The sequence below is a fragment of the Pocillopora verrucosa genome, chromosome 6, assembly GCF_036669915.1.
Source record: "Pocillopora verrucosa isolate sample1 chromosome 6, ASM3666991v2, whole genome shotgun sequence".
In the NCBI taxonomy this organism is placed as follows: domain Eukaryota; kingdom Metazoa; phylum Cnidaria; class Anthozoa; order Scleractinia; family Pocilloporidae; genus Pocillopora; species Pocillopora verrucosa.
In genome coordinates, this window is record NC_089317.1 from 22,804,160 (window position 1) to 22,818,705 (window position 14,546).

The 14,546-nt window shown below is 38.3% G+C and overlaps 1 long non-coding RNA gene and 1 pseudogene across 1 annotated transcript; one reads left to right on the top strand and one right to left on the bottom strand.

The window, feature by feature from the left end:
- Positions 1-158: 158 nt before the first annotated feature.
- On the bottom strand, positions 159-4,804 carry LOC136281738 (uncharacterized; annotated as a pseudogene).
- Positions 4,805-5,220: 416 nt separating this feature from the next.
- Positions 5,221-12,524, top strand: LOC136282060 (uncharacterized). The gene is made up of 3 exons (XR_010718068.1): positions 5,221-5,349; positions 5,779-5,881; positions 10,707-12,524. It is a non-coding gene; the product is annotated as an uncharacterized lncRNA (long non-coding RNA).
- Positions 12,525-14,546: the final 2,022 nt, after the last annotated feature.

Below are 14,546 nucleotides of genomic sequence, written 5' to 3' on the forward strand. Positions count from 1 at the left end.
ACTTGGTCAGTTTCATAATCTCGCGTTAAGACTGTCAAAAATGTATCCACACGGACGAATTGACCAGCCTATATTTATTTAATTATAGAGTAATTATAAACCTATACTAAAATAACTTGAATGAAACTTGATCTGCAAAAAGGTGCAACACTTTCTTAGACAATCTATAGTCAAAAACTCACAAATCTTCTGTACCTTGACCTCAGATATTACAAGTGGAATCATGCAAACTCTGTGAACATATGTAACTTATGAAATATTACACCTACTTTTATAAACATCAAAACAAATTTTAAAATCAGATTTTTTGCTGATAGCTAAGGTCATTTCTTACGAACATCGGCACAGGACTGGCTGTTACACATTCAGAGGCAGCCATTTGACATTTTTCTCAGTCCTTTGAAAAATGGCCTAGAAAATCAACCCTTTTTTTGTTACTTCTACTACTGTTTCCTTTGATTGTTCGAAAGTATTAGCATCTTGCCCCATTTTTCCACTTTCTTTTACAATGGCTACAAAATTATCTGAGTCATCTAAAACGATGTACAAGTCACCATCAGCCCTCTTCTTTTGTAGATCATCGATAATGTATTTAGGGATACAACTATTTCCATATTTATACTTTACATCGTTGTCTTCAAACGATACCTTTCTGTTGTGAACACGAGTTTTTAGTACGAGTCTTTTTTCAGAAACAAGGTGTATTTCCCCGTGCGACGTAAATTGTTTCAAATTTTGATCAACGTGATACCCAGCTAACCCATTACTGAGCTTCATGATTCTTACTCCAAGAAGGGGGATGTGAGATCATTCCTCTAATAGCCTCCTTTGGATCTTATCCGGAACTTGAAATTCAGGGTTCCATATTTGAAGGTCCTCTTCCCGATAAGATATCTGTCCATGACGAATGAAACTTCTTAGGACAACAACAGGAGGGGGCCTTTCTAAGAACTATGTCGCCAAGACCAGCTGCTGACTATTTTGAACTCTCATGTCATCAATGCTTTTCCTTTCTGAGGAATTCCCTTGAGGATAGTTTTCGCTCAAGTTATATGAATTTGCGCACAACGAGTCAGCGTTTACCTCCTGTTCTTGAGAGATAAACTGTGTATTTGGCGTAGAACATGTCATTGGAAGATTGAAAACTTGGCTGCAAAATATATCTGGATCCATAGGCAGCTTTCCATTGTTTACCTGCCCAACGAACGTTTTCTCTAGTTTATTGATTTGCCCAATAAACTCATTGTATGTATCTGTTGTTGATTGCCCATTTCAAACCAAGATGATGACTTTTTCAACTGTGAAAAGAAAACAGGGGAAAGCTAGGCAAGTCGCCCGATACGGTACGATACTTACTTAATTAGTTAAGAGGTTTAAAATTACTTCATTCTACTCAAGTAAAATCTCAAGTTAGGACTGCTGTGTTCATCTCTTCACACCGATTGAGCCGTAATTCAATTTCAATTATAAGGATTTTGTTTCAAGAATTGAGCTGAGTTGTTCGAACACTATCAGTACCAGTACCCTTTCTGTCACCGTATCAGTTAAAAACTAACACGGTGACAGAAAGCCTATAAACAGCTAACAAAGCATTAGTATTAGTCGTCCTTCGAAGAATCATGGCCGACTCATGTACCATAGTCTAAAGTGGGCTTAGAGCTACCTCAAATATTTGTTATTATGCCTGTGTTTACAGCAGTTCAGTGAATGCATAAAGGTTATCTACATTTACGAAAAAATAATCTCAGTACAAAATTCAGAGGAGGAGCCGCTCACGATCGGATGTAATCACTATGCACTTTTTGTAAACTACATAAAACTGCTGCAGGATGATTATCCCTTTCCTACCCGCTCTCCAAGAAAATGATTTATCAACTCAGAGAAATAATTAAAGGGGTCAAAAGTTTGGTATTCAGTTCAATTTGAAGACTTACTGACTTTATCCACTGCAAGTCTTACAAGTCGCTGTAATTCCTTTGATCTTTGATCGTCACAACCATCCCTCACGGTACAACCGTCCACCACCAACATAGAATCTGAAGTGATAGTCCCTCAAATATTCTTCAACTTTGGTGATTGGGAGGTTGCCAACGAAAGGATCCTTTGACAAGTGAAGGCTGGGAAGAACTCTTGCAAAAACTTTTTTCGCATCATCCACAGACTAACATGACACATTACAGCCAAGAATCGACAATTCTAAAGAGAGAGAGAAAGACGGAAAGTCGTACACTTAAAGATTATCTTGAGGAAGAAGTATGCATATTGAGATCCCAATGAGTAACTCAACCTGGCTAAATGTGCTTAAAACTCGGTTCAGCACTTTCTAAACATACAGCTGCATGCTTTGCTCCAATGTGGCAAAATAATCAGGAATTGAAGGGTAAGTTACTGTTTTCTTGCTTTACAGTTACTTTTTCGTAAGGCTTGATGGACTGAAATTGATAATGTCCATTTAAAAATCGGAGAGAAGCAAGATATTGTCTTTCCTCGACCTATACCGGAGAGAAATTAAATTGTCCCGATTCCGCGATCTCACACCCCACTCGTCCCAATTGTTATCAGTGCGCGTTATTTGGTTCAACCTTATTTAATTGGTTTTCTTGTAACCCAAAATAGGGAAATCAACGGAGAACGGACAGTAACATCGAGGCCAAGCTCTACCCAGACGTTCTCCAGATACAAACAGGCTGGCGGAGGAGCTTTAATTCCTGTGACGCTCTTGGTGGAAGGACCACAGTGTTACAAAGAATTTGTGCTAGGAAGAATCCGCTTTACTCTTCCAGAATGCGAGAATGTTGAGGACATGCATGTTGAATGTTTGAAAATAACGAATATTTTTAATGGTATCTTACGTCCAGTCCTTATTAGCTAATTTTGTTTCAGCTTACCACCGCATTACAACATGGCCGCCACAAAAAAAAAATCAGCTTCTTCTTGCTTTTAAGCACCTCTCGGCCAAATTTGCTTTGTTTTGGTTTTGATCTCACCCAATCATAAAGCTCGAAACCGATATCCAGAAATGGTTATGGCCCGAACTGATAACGATGATGACATCTCCACCTGATAATAAAGTAGATTGAAATGTAAAAAGGCGTAACAGTACATATTTCCACACGATCTGCAACTTCCAATGTTTTGTTGTTGGCCAGTGTGTTTGTATCTCCCATGTCAGACACACTTAATCAAATTCCTTCCTAATGACCAGATGTAAAATATGAAACAATGCGTCCCTTTGATTGAGCACCTGGTGTTACCGCCCTGCCGATATTTTTAATTGTAGCAATGATTTTTGTACGTTTAGTTTTTTATTTTTTTTATATATTTTTTTTTTGCTTCTGTTTTTTCAATTGTATTTTGCTTACTTTCATACGTCTCATACATGAGCCTCGGGCTCGAATACACAGAGCAACTTGATCCAACGCATTAACATTAATATTGATACATGTATAATCCGTATTGCACGAAAGAGACCTGACATATACTATTTGATTAACGAAGTGTTTATGCAAAGGCCCTTGAGAAGTCTTCGGAATCTCATTTGGTTACTATTTCTGTACATTTTATTTGTGCTCGTGGAAAAAAAACAAAGTATCTCGTTTCTAACAAAGGGCAAATAAAATTTAAGAGCTACTGTCAACATGCATCAGACAAACAGCAACAAGTCACCCAAAATTTGCCCACAATCCTACTTTCATATTTTGTAGCCCAATATGTCCTAGTGTTGATGCTACTTTTCGACATAGGGAAAGCATGTCGGACAAAACTATTCACCAAAAAATAAATATTTCTTTGCCAGCTTCAGTAATGACAGGGGATTAAGTTTAGATGATAAAACAAAGGATTATGTCGATAGAAATACCGGCATTCATCATTATGAGGAATTAATTCAATGTTCTCTTAGCCGTAGCTCTTAGCAAATAATATAAAGACGGGTTCACAACTGAATAAAAAGACACAAACAACCCAGTCTCAAGCCGATTATCTGTTGCCTTCATTAAACCATTGTGTACCTTGTTCCAAGTCAAGAGGCATTCGAGTGCATTTTTTTTCCTCAGCGTAGGTATCTCAAACAAAGTGAAATTGTATTTCCGTACCGAGAATTCCAAGCTGGGTTTCGATTTCATCGCTCGTAACAGATCCTCGGCGACGCATGAAACAACAAGTCGCAGTTTACCAATTCCCAGAGCAAGTGCCGAGAACTTCCAACCTCGATGTACATCTACGCTAATTTACTTTCGCTTTCGACTCATATATGTCTAATGGGCCTTTGTTAGGGAAAATGTACAACAGTTCCGTAGTAAATTTGATAAACTTGCCATTGCTTTTGTCAAAGAAATCGCTGCCTGCCGAACAATGCATTATTAAGCAAAATTAAATGTGTTTGTGACAAACACATTTAATAATGTTAAATAATGATAAAAAAACTGAAAATGTTTCAGCTCCTTACCCGTTGCTTGTAATAAAGCCCGGTATATTTTGGCGTAGCCAAATCCCGCGCTGTCCTCGTTTATCGAGAGGAGAGTACACATTCATGTGCATGAACCACGAAAAGGCCATATCCATCTCTAGGGTGGGAGTCATGTCGACCATTTCAGACATTTTAGGAAGTCTGAAATAGTGCTTCTCAACACGCTTAACATGGATACCACATTTCTCCAGCAATTTTTCAACAGGCTCTAGCTTGTATGTGTTATCACAGTTGAAAAGATGAATTCGCTTTTTGAACTGAGAAATCTTAGCTTTTTTGAATGTAGTTGTTGATAAAACCTGGCGCAATTCGCTGAAATGGGAAGGAGGAAATTCAACTACGTAACATTGTAAGGAAACCCGACACTATCTTTGATTGACTTTTATCATACGAAAACATCACGCAACAGACTTGAAACACATAATGCCAATGCCAAACGCTTTCAAAGGTATTCAAAGGCATTCAAAGGCATTCAAAGGCATTCAAAGTCCAAGGTTCCTTGCTAAGCCAGTCAGCGGTACTAAGGCTGTGCATATTAAGTGCAGAGGTTTAATTTGTTACTTCATCGAACTGTATTGAGCAGTGTTGAACCAAGTGTATGTATCTATTTCATTAGCTCATGTTATAAGGCGCTTGGTGAGCGCTAAATACTCTTGATAGTGTCACACTTGCTGCCTATCGTTTCAAAACTCTCTGTTTATTTTTTCTCGGGCTCGTTTAAAATCCCCCCCGCGAAGTCAATCGCGCCCAGAGAAAAACATTTCAAAATGGCAGCAAAGATGGCGGACATTGTGGCACATCGAAGTTTCGGAAACTCTGTCGCTCTCTTATATTCTGAGGCTTGTTTGTGTTAGAGGTCTGGAATCACTTGGGAAGAATATGTAAGTAAGAAATTTTTTATTACTGCTTCCTTTTTTTTTTTTGATCAGGGTAACCTGTGTTAAGTTCTAACTTACAAACGTGGAGAGAAAGGGACATTTGTAAGAAGAAAAGCATTTGTTAGCTTAAGTTAAAATCATGTTTCGTAAAGGAATCTATGATTTAGTTCTGAAAAAAGAATTCTGGTGAACCGTTGCCCTTTTATCAAAAGTTAATCAAGGGAACTAACAATACAGTCATTAGTTTCAAAATCACTTGAGTAGATTTAATTTGCTCGACATTTGTCATCATGCACTTGGCAAATGTTACATTTTGAGCTCATTTTGTTCAATGAATCCTTTAGAAGCATTAATAAATTGATGACTTAAAAATTGCTGTACAAAATTAAACATTGTAACATGATTAATCATGTTGTTGCTGTTCTTTTTCAGATTTCTACCATGCTACATTGCCTTCAATCATGTTCCAGATCTACATACATGTAGGATACTCATATCTATCAGTTGGATTGTTATACTAAAGTTCCTCAAAATGGTATGTATTAAATAATCTTTTTGGTGCTTTTTCATGCTTACAGTACATGTGGAACCCACTGAAGATCGCTTTTCTTTGGACTTAATGTTGAGGACTGTAAATATTAATTATTTTAAGGGCTTGGAAAAATATTATGCAAATCACAAAATAGCATGTATTATAAGTTAAAACATTGAATAATTTGAAGTGTTTATTTTGGAAGGTGAATGGTGATCTTCCATATTTCAGTAGCTCAGTGACAACTTTATTTTTCCTCCATGTTTTTGCTATAACTGGATATTTTTCATATGCTTTTCTGTGGGATTTTTTTTAACACTTCCTTGAAGTTGGCTGACCACTCAATAATTGCTTCATTTATTTCCTTGTATATCTTTAGAACTTGTACTTGAATGTGTGCCAGGTGATTTAAGAAGTGTTCTTTGTGGTATCTTGAGCTTGAATTTTTTGTTGCATTTTTTTAAATTTTTTCATATAACATAACATCTTTGGTTGTGCCAAGAATCTCTGAAAGAGCTTTTGCTGTTTTGCTGGATGGTATAAAATCTTCAGATAATTTTGGTTTCGTAGCCAGTGGTTCACCTGTCTCATTTTGCACTGTTTCACTCAGCTGCTGTGGTTCCGGAATCTGATTATTTTCTAGGTTTTCAATACTCTCTTCTTCATCAATTAACAGAGTTGTATCTTCAGCTTCTTCTTCACATTCACCATCACTCTCAAATGACTGATCTTGAACTGGCAGATTCTGTTGCATGCATTCTTCTCCATCATGGTTTTCTTCATTGGGAATTCTGGTAGCTGGGATTTTGATTCTGCTTTGAATGCATTCTTCCCAGCAGTGTTGAAGGAAAATTTTCTCCATTCTGATATTGGAGGAGTGAAGGTGGTGAAGGGAAGGTCATTGCTCCCTGAATTCAATTTCCTCAGGACCATCAAAGAACTCAATACAGTCTTCATCCTCAATTTCTCTCCACCAAACTCCTTCTCCCGGTACGAGGAAGTCAGCAATAGACTGAAGGTGAGCCTCCCAGTGCCTAGCATGTGTGTTGATGACATCTTTGGGTAAAACTGTGTTTCCCAGCTTTGGTAGGGCTTTGCTGATGTTGCCAATTTCCTTTTCTTGCCTGATAATGCAGGTCACAGCTATGTTTCCTCCTTAATAATATACATGGAAAAAGATGAATGCAGTTTTCAGGTAATTCAGTGCAGAAGAGAGTTAATTCAGTGCAGAAGAGGGTTAATTCAGTGCAAAGAAAGAAACAAATCAGACAGTCTGATTGGTCAATAATCAAAGAAACTCACAGATAGCCAATCAAATGCAAGCCTTGGATGTCGCAACAAAATTTGAAAATTTGAAAATTTGCGAGCGAAACAATGGCCGGTGTTTTAAGTAGGTTTTCTTTCGCCACTGCAGCTGAAAAACAGCTTAAACAATGAAAACACTGTAAAAGGCGCTGCTTTTTGGTTGTTGGTTTGGAAAAAGTGTTGTTTAGAGAAGGGAATTGCAGAGGAAATCGAAAATTACAAGCTGACCCGGCATAACACTTTGCTCGAGCGACCCAACGCCGAAATTAAAAACAAACGTGGTTAAACCTTGGAAACGACGATTCCATTTCATCAAAAGTGATTCGGACACAGACTGAACAATTCCTTGAAATGTTTAGCTGGACTTTGAACTTTTTGCACCTTAAAGATGCGAGGATATCATTGCATATTATTGTTTTGATCGTACGCAGTTGTTTTGACCGAATGCACGTTTGAATAAATTATTTTTTGCACTTGATGCGCGTGCTTTGCTTATGTTTAATTATGATAGACCATCTCATATTTTTCCGTGTATATTATTAACAGGTAATCACATGATTTTTCTCGTGCAATTTGGAATAAACAAGCCCTACGGGCTCGTGCAATTTTGTTAGTCTTTGAAAAAATTTACTCGTGCTTATTTATTCCAAATTGCACTCAAAATCATGTGATTACCTATACGAAGTCTTCTCTGCTTGCATATGCAGAACTGCGTTGCTCACTAAGCTTTTCACTCTTCCTGATGATGTCCGTCAGCTCCTCAAACAACCTCTCAAACATTTCTGCATTAGTTGAACGGTGTGAAGCAAGATGAAGAAGAAAGGCAGAATGAGATACACATGCATGGAAGTATATGCCAAAGAGCTTTCTGCTTGTTAGGGCTCTAGTTGGGGTCATCACTTTGTGGCACAAAATTGCATGCCTCCAACACAGGTTATGCAACCTTAATATCAACTTTGGTGACCTCTTTCTGTCCTGGGCATAAAAAATTTTCTACCATTTTGCACAGGGTGGCCAGCAAAGCTCTCACATCATGGGTTGTTGTCTGGTAAAGGGCTATAGTTAAGTAGATTAGGGTCTTGCGATAATCTACTCCTCGTTTTTTCTCTTTGTTAAGTTGAACAGCTAGTATTTCTTTAAGTTTTATCAGTGTATCAATGTCAGAAATGTGATGTGGGATTTCTTCCAGAGTGTTTTTAATGTGATTCATGGAGCAGTGAAGAGTTTCAAAACACAGTACCTCATAGGACTGGAGCTTGAGACTTTCCACAGAAACACTCTCATCCCCAAACAACAGTGCTGGAATTCTTGTTGCCCCTCCAAGTTCTTCTTTTAAAATTTCTGCCAGTTCTGGTTTGGTTTTGTCTGAATCTCCAAGTCCTCTTGCTTCAATTTCAGCTCGTAGCTCGTTGACCTTCAGATCTTTAAATGGGTTCAAGAGTTGTTTGCCTCTTTTCCTTTCTTTCCTGCTAACACCAGCTGTTGCCGTTCGGTCAATGTTCTGTACTTGCTTTGGGCCATGTAATCTAGATCGTGGCACATGCTTAAATGTCCATCACAACCTGGGCAACCATAATGCCCTCCATGCTGATTTCCGCGTTCAAAGTTTGCTGCAGGGTTGTCTCCATTCATGAATCTCATCACATCTTCTACGTCAACATCCTCCTCTGTTTTCACTTTTTGGGTTAAATTTACTAAATCATCATGTCTGGCTGGAGCAAATTTTATCTGATCTTCAATGCTGGAACTGCTCTACCCCAGCATATACAGATAGGGCCTCTCCACTGTTGCCTGGAAATCCACATCTTTTCCATATTGAACTCTAGCTTCTGCATCAGAGAGATGAATTGCTGGGTCATACATCTCTCTCACGCAAAAGAGCATGTGACCATAATTTGAAAGGGTTGAATGGTCATGCCAAATCAGCCAATGCCTCTTCTGCTGAAAGCTTTTCAGCCTTTGTTTGATTTCATCATGTGTTCCCCTTATATCCTCACTGATCTTTTCTAGCTCTGCACGAATCTCACTTTCACTGAGCTCTTCATAAAATGCATCGTTTTTTTATTTGAAGGAGGTCTTTGTTTTTAATCAATGCTGCTTTTCTAATGTCTTGGAAGGGAATTTTCCTTGCTTGCAAGTGGCATTTCTTCTGCTCTATCTCTCCCTGTGCATTTATAGCCAATTTGGTAATCTCTCTTTCTATCACTGATAGATAGATTGGATAGATAGATAGATAGATAGATAGTTTATTCACCTTAAGAACTTGCAGCCAAAAGCTGAATTGCGATAAGGTTTACAAACGCGAAATTTCCAGCTTATTAAATTATAACTAATTAATTAATTTCCTAATTAAAAACTGTTACAGAATGACAAAATTACAAGCATGCGTCGAATTCCTATGTAAAATAAGAAACAAATTAATATCTAATTATCACCTAAGATCAACGTAACTTAAGAGAAAGCTATTCTTGCATCTTTCAGTTTTACACCTCGGACAAATAAATGTTCTTTGTTCTCTCAGATAGTAGCCAGGTTGGTATTTGCTTGGAAGTGGCTCTCCTATGTTAAATTTGCCACTCTCTATTCCCTCATGGATGCTTTGCTTGAGTTGTTTATTTGATTGCATCACAAGCATGGAAATTTCTCCCCCCTTTTGCTTCCTCATAGCTCTGCGTACCCTGAATCCTGGAAAATTAATCAAACCTTTTGTTACATAAGGCTAGAGAAATGATAAAAACCCATGAAAGTATTATAGGGTCACATATTCATCATTAACTTGACTTAGACTGTTGTATGCATTCTTATTACTTCAGGCCTACTTCTTCTAATGTTTTTCTAATTTGTACTCTAATTAAACTGATGAAAATGATAATTAGCAGTATTGCTAGTACTTCTAAATTCTAAATTCTAAATTCTAAATTTTAACTCTTAAATCTCGCTGTTCTTTAATTAATAAATCAAATTTTGTTCAATCCTAATACACAATTTCTTTCGCCTATAAATGATATTGCAGAGATGTAACTCTCCACTGTCAGCTTAGTTACAAATTTACTACTTTTTTTACCTGTAAGGCCATCCTCTGAATTGAGATGCACTTCTGATGGGGGCTTAAATCTGGCAATGTCTACTTTTTTTGACTTTAAAAAGGCTTTGACTAATTGCCCTCCATGGCCAGGTGTCGAATCACTTCCCTTGGTTTTGATGTTGTACATTTTGGCTTTTTCTGACCAGTTTGGAGGACCATCAGGCCATGACTCTACATCTGCTAGTAGCTGGTCCAACTTTCCTTCTATGTTAGCAGGTGAAGCTGGGTGGGATCGTTCCCTGACCTTTGGTGGGGTCGTTTTTGCTCTCTCCTCGGCCTCTTCAAAGGTTTCAAAGGACAGGGCCATTCTTTGGACTTGTCTTGAACTGTAAGACTGACAAAGGCTAAGGTGAACAGCACTGTCATTTTGTGACATTTTGGTCTCTAGTTCTTTTTTTGTTTGCCTTCGCTCATTTCTCTTCATTTTTTTCTTTTCAGCAGATGAAGGCTTCTTTTGAAGACCCGCTTCAGGGACAAGCACAAGAATGCCACTAAGTGATTTTTGAAAGTTATCCTGGCATTTTTCATTGTAAGTGGCATATATTGCTTCCCCAATGCTTTTTAATTTCCTTTTTGTGACCTTAGGTTATCTCTGACATTGTCTCTTGACATTTGTGTTAAGTTCAGTCAGAGGTCCTTTCCTAGCCCCTCTGCAAAACTTACTTATAGGGAAGGTAGATTGTAATTGAAAGGCTCAGAGCAAGAACGACCCCTTGATTTTTTGGCCATTTTTGAAAGTGTTCAGAAGTAGTTGAATTTTGGCATGTGGACTTAGTTTTACTCGATATACACTGTTTTGGTTTTTTTTTCGCTGGTTTGCGCTTCGTTTTCGAGAAATAACGTATGCAAAAAACCTTGAATTTCGCAGCGGCTTTCATTGAATGAAGCCGAAACAAAAGAAGCCTTTTGTTCCATCAAAACAATACAGCCCCCGAGAACTTGCATATTCATAACCAGCTTAAAGAAAGAGCATGTTTTTTGTTTTGAGTTTAAAACACCGTTTAGCAAACGTAAAATATCCTTGAACAAACTCGCGCTACGGCAGAATTGAAGACAAAACCAAAGATACGTTGACATAGCCAAAAGTTTATACGAAAACGCCCCTGTCGAACGCTTACGTGAAGGAATGCCGCCGGTTTATTTAACGATAAAATTTATATTGTGTAATCGAATGTTCTCGTAGCACAGTCGGTTAGGCGTTGGACTCACAGTCGGACGGTTGGTACAATTCTCTTTTTAACAAGTGTCTTTTTTTTCGCTCACCCTTTTTTTTCCTTCTCTTTTTCAACTCGGGAAGAGGTAAGCCATTTTTGAGAGTTTGATACGTTGACATGGCCAAAAGTTTATACGAAAACGCTCCTGTCGAACGCTAACGTGAAGGACTGCCGCAGTTTTATTTAACGATAAAAGTTAAGTCTTGTTATTGAATGTTCATGTAGCAAAGTCGATTAGGCACTGGACTCGCAGTCAGGCGTTCGGCAAGGTTTTTTTTAAGAAATGTCTTTTTTTTCCTTCTCTTTTTCAACTCGGGAAAAGGCAAAGCCATTTTGAGAGTTAGATACGTTGACATCGCCAAAAGGTTATACGAAAACGCTCCTGTCGAACGCTAACGTGAAGGACTGCCGCAGTTTTATTTAAACAAAGAAAGGGCGCGCGCTAAACAAACATAACTGTTTTGAACTGACTCCCTTTTTGACGATAATGATTTAATCCAGTATAATTCGTAGGAGCGCGAGTAACGCTCGAAAAAATAAAACTTGTCCAGGCGGCACTAATAGTGTTGAGCGGCGTTTTATCAAGTTTCATTACTCTCGCACAACAAGCGTCCACGCACTTATGGAAAAAAAACTAACAAAGAAAGGGCGCCGCGCACAACAAACAAAACTGTGTTGAACTGACTCCCTTTTTGACGATAATGATTTAATCCAGTATAATTTGTAGGAGCGCAAGTAACGCCGGAAAAAATAAAACTTGTCCAGGCGGCACTAATAGTGTTGAGCGGTGTTTTATCAAGTTTCATTATCCTCGCACGACAAGCGTCCACGCACTTAACAAAAAAAAAAAAAAACTAACAAAGAAAGGGCGCGCCTTTAACAAACATAACTGTGTTGAGCTGACTCCCTTTTTGACGATAATGATTTAATCCAGTATAATTTGTAGGAGCGCGAGTAACGCTCGAAAAAATAAAACTTGTCCAAGCGGCACTAATAGTGTTGAGCGGCGTTTTATCAAGTTTCATTATCCTCGCACAACAAGCGTCCACGCACTTAATGGAAAAAAAAACTAACAAAGAAAGGGCGCGCGCTAAACAAACATAACTGTTTTGAACTGACTCCCTTTTTGACGATAATGATTTAATTAAGCAAAATATCAAATTTACCCAATATCTGATAAAGTACAACACGCTTTTATAAGCAAATAATAATATCGAAGTTGAAGTCTAACGAAAAATTAAAAAAAGCTTTGCGCTACGTAGAAAAGTTAAACTTAATCAAATTTGTGCAGGAATAAAATTTATTTATCGCTAGTACACTTTCGTGTGAAATGTCGGCCTATTAATTTAATTAGTGTGCAAAAACAAACATACAACGTTTTTGTCACGTATTAACTCGCGCTGGATGATTTTTATTCGCCAGTTTAAGAGTACTCTGCTCACCGTTTTCGTGTTATTCAAGCGTCCTCAAGCGCTTGGTTTGGAGAAAGCACCATTCTGATTCATACTGCGAAACAGTGACTTGTTGACATGCGAGCTATTTTTAACAAAGAGTATTATGTCACTCACGCAATTCTCCTCTGCTATTTCTCAGATTACAAGCGTGACTGCTGCATGAGTACCTTTTTTAGCGTTTATGCATATAATTTTTCAAATTCGCCTCTCTCTTAGCGTGAAAAGAATTTTAAAAGTTTTTGTAAGTTTTCTTACACTGTTAAATAAAATATTTATATGCAAGTAAAATAAGATGTTCATTTATCCTTTGGTTTCGGTTCGGCGGCCTCCATGGTTAAGTCAAACTGGCGCTGGGGCTCAGGGACGAAGGCAGCTATTTGTTGCAGGTCTTCCAGTTTGGCTGGGACCACCTTCAAACGAGCAGGATAGAGGCTGCCGGGTGTTTGGTTGGCATCTGTTTGGTGTCTGCGGCGCCGGATGTTTACCTTTTTCCAGGGTTCATCTGTGAAAAACCCATACCTTACCCAAACTTCGTCTAGATGGTGGACCATTTGGGTTTGCCCAGTGATAGGATCTTTCTCCTCTCCCCAACCAAAGTTTAACCAATGCGCGTCGAGGATTCGGACGTTCTTCCCATCCCGGTCCTTCGCTATCGGTTGGTACCTAGCAAGAATATTAATAATGGTTAAGTGATATGAAATATAAAAAGATCCATATGAGTCCTATTCTACAAGGTTTCCAAAGTTCATTGCGGCTTCATGGTTTTAAAAACAAGCATTGCGTGCCTTATTTTTATTTAGCTTACTTTAAATCCAGGAAATGGATGATATATTCAAAAAATTTTAGTGCAAATATCCGGAGAATTAAGTAATGATTTTCTTTTAGCACACCACGAATATCGCACACTTGAACTTTCACCCCCCCCCCCTCCCCCCTTGTCTTTATAAGGCTTAGGTGCAAAAACAAGCTATTACCGGTATTTTTTACGGTAGGCCACTCTAAAACGCTCTATAACTTGTACATACATATTGACGCAATAAAACGGGGGTGCATATCTGGTGACCTCATACCAGAAACGCACGTCGATTACTATCTGATTAATTGTCTATGTACCTGGATTCCAAGAAAGACCTCCGGTCTTTGAAGTCAGGCTGCCTCATTTCGCGTACCACGAACGGTTTCACTGTATTCCCCTCTCTGACGACTTTACACCAGTCCTCTGGTAAGTACACCACTGCGCTTTTCTTTCTCTTCTCGATCTCGCTAAAGTCTCTGTTTGAGAGTTGAATAAAAGACAGGCCTGGCAGCTGGTCAACGAGTGATCTTTTTTCCCTTCTTTACTTATTACTTTGCCCTCATTCCAGTTCATTGAGGAAAATGCTGTTAGGTTTGCTTCTTTTTCGGTTTTACTTCTCCAGTTGTAAAATTTTTCATCAATGGTTCTGTAATGCCGCATGAAGTCTTCCCGTTTTATGTGTAGCCCAGGGTATTCTTGAAAATATTCATTGAAAATTTTAAATCTATCTTGCAGCAATCTAGCAGCAAACTTTGCATTTCCTTCAACGGGAATCCTTTCAGTTTTGCTTAAACTTTTAGTTCCTCTAAGAAAC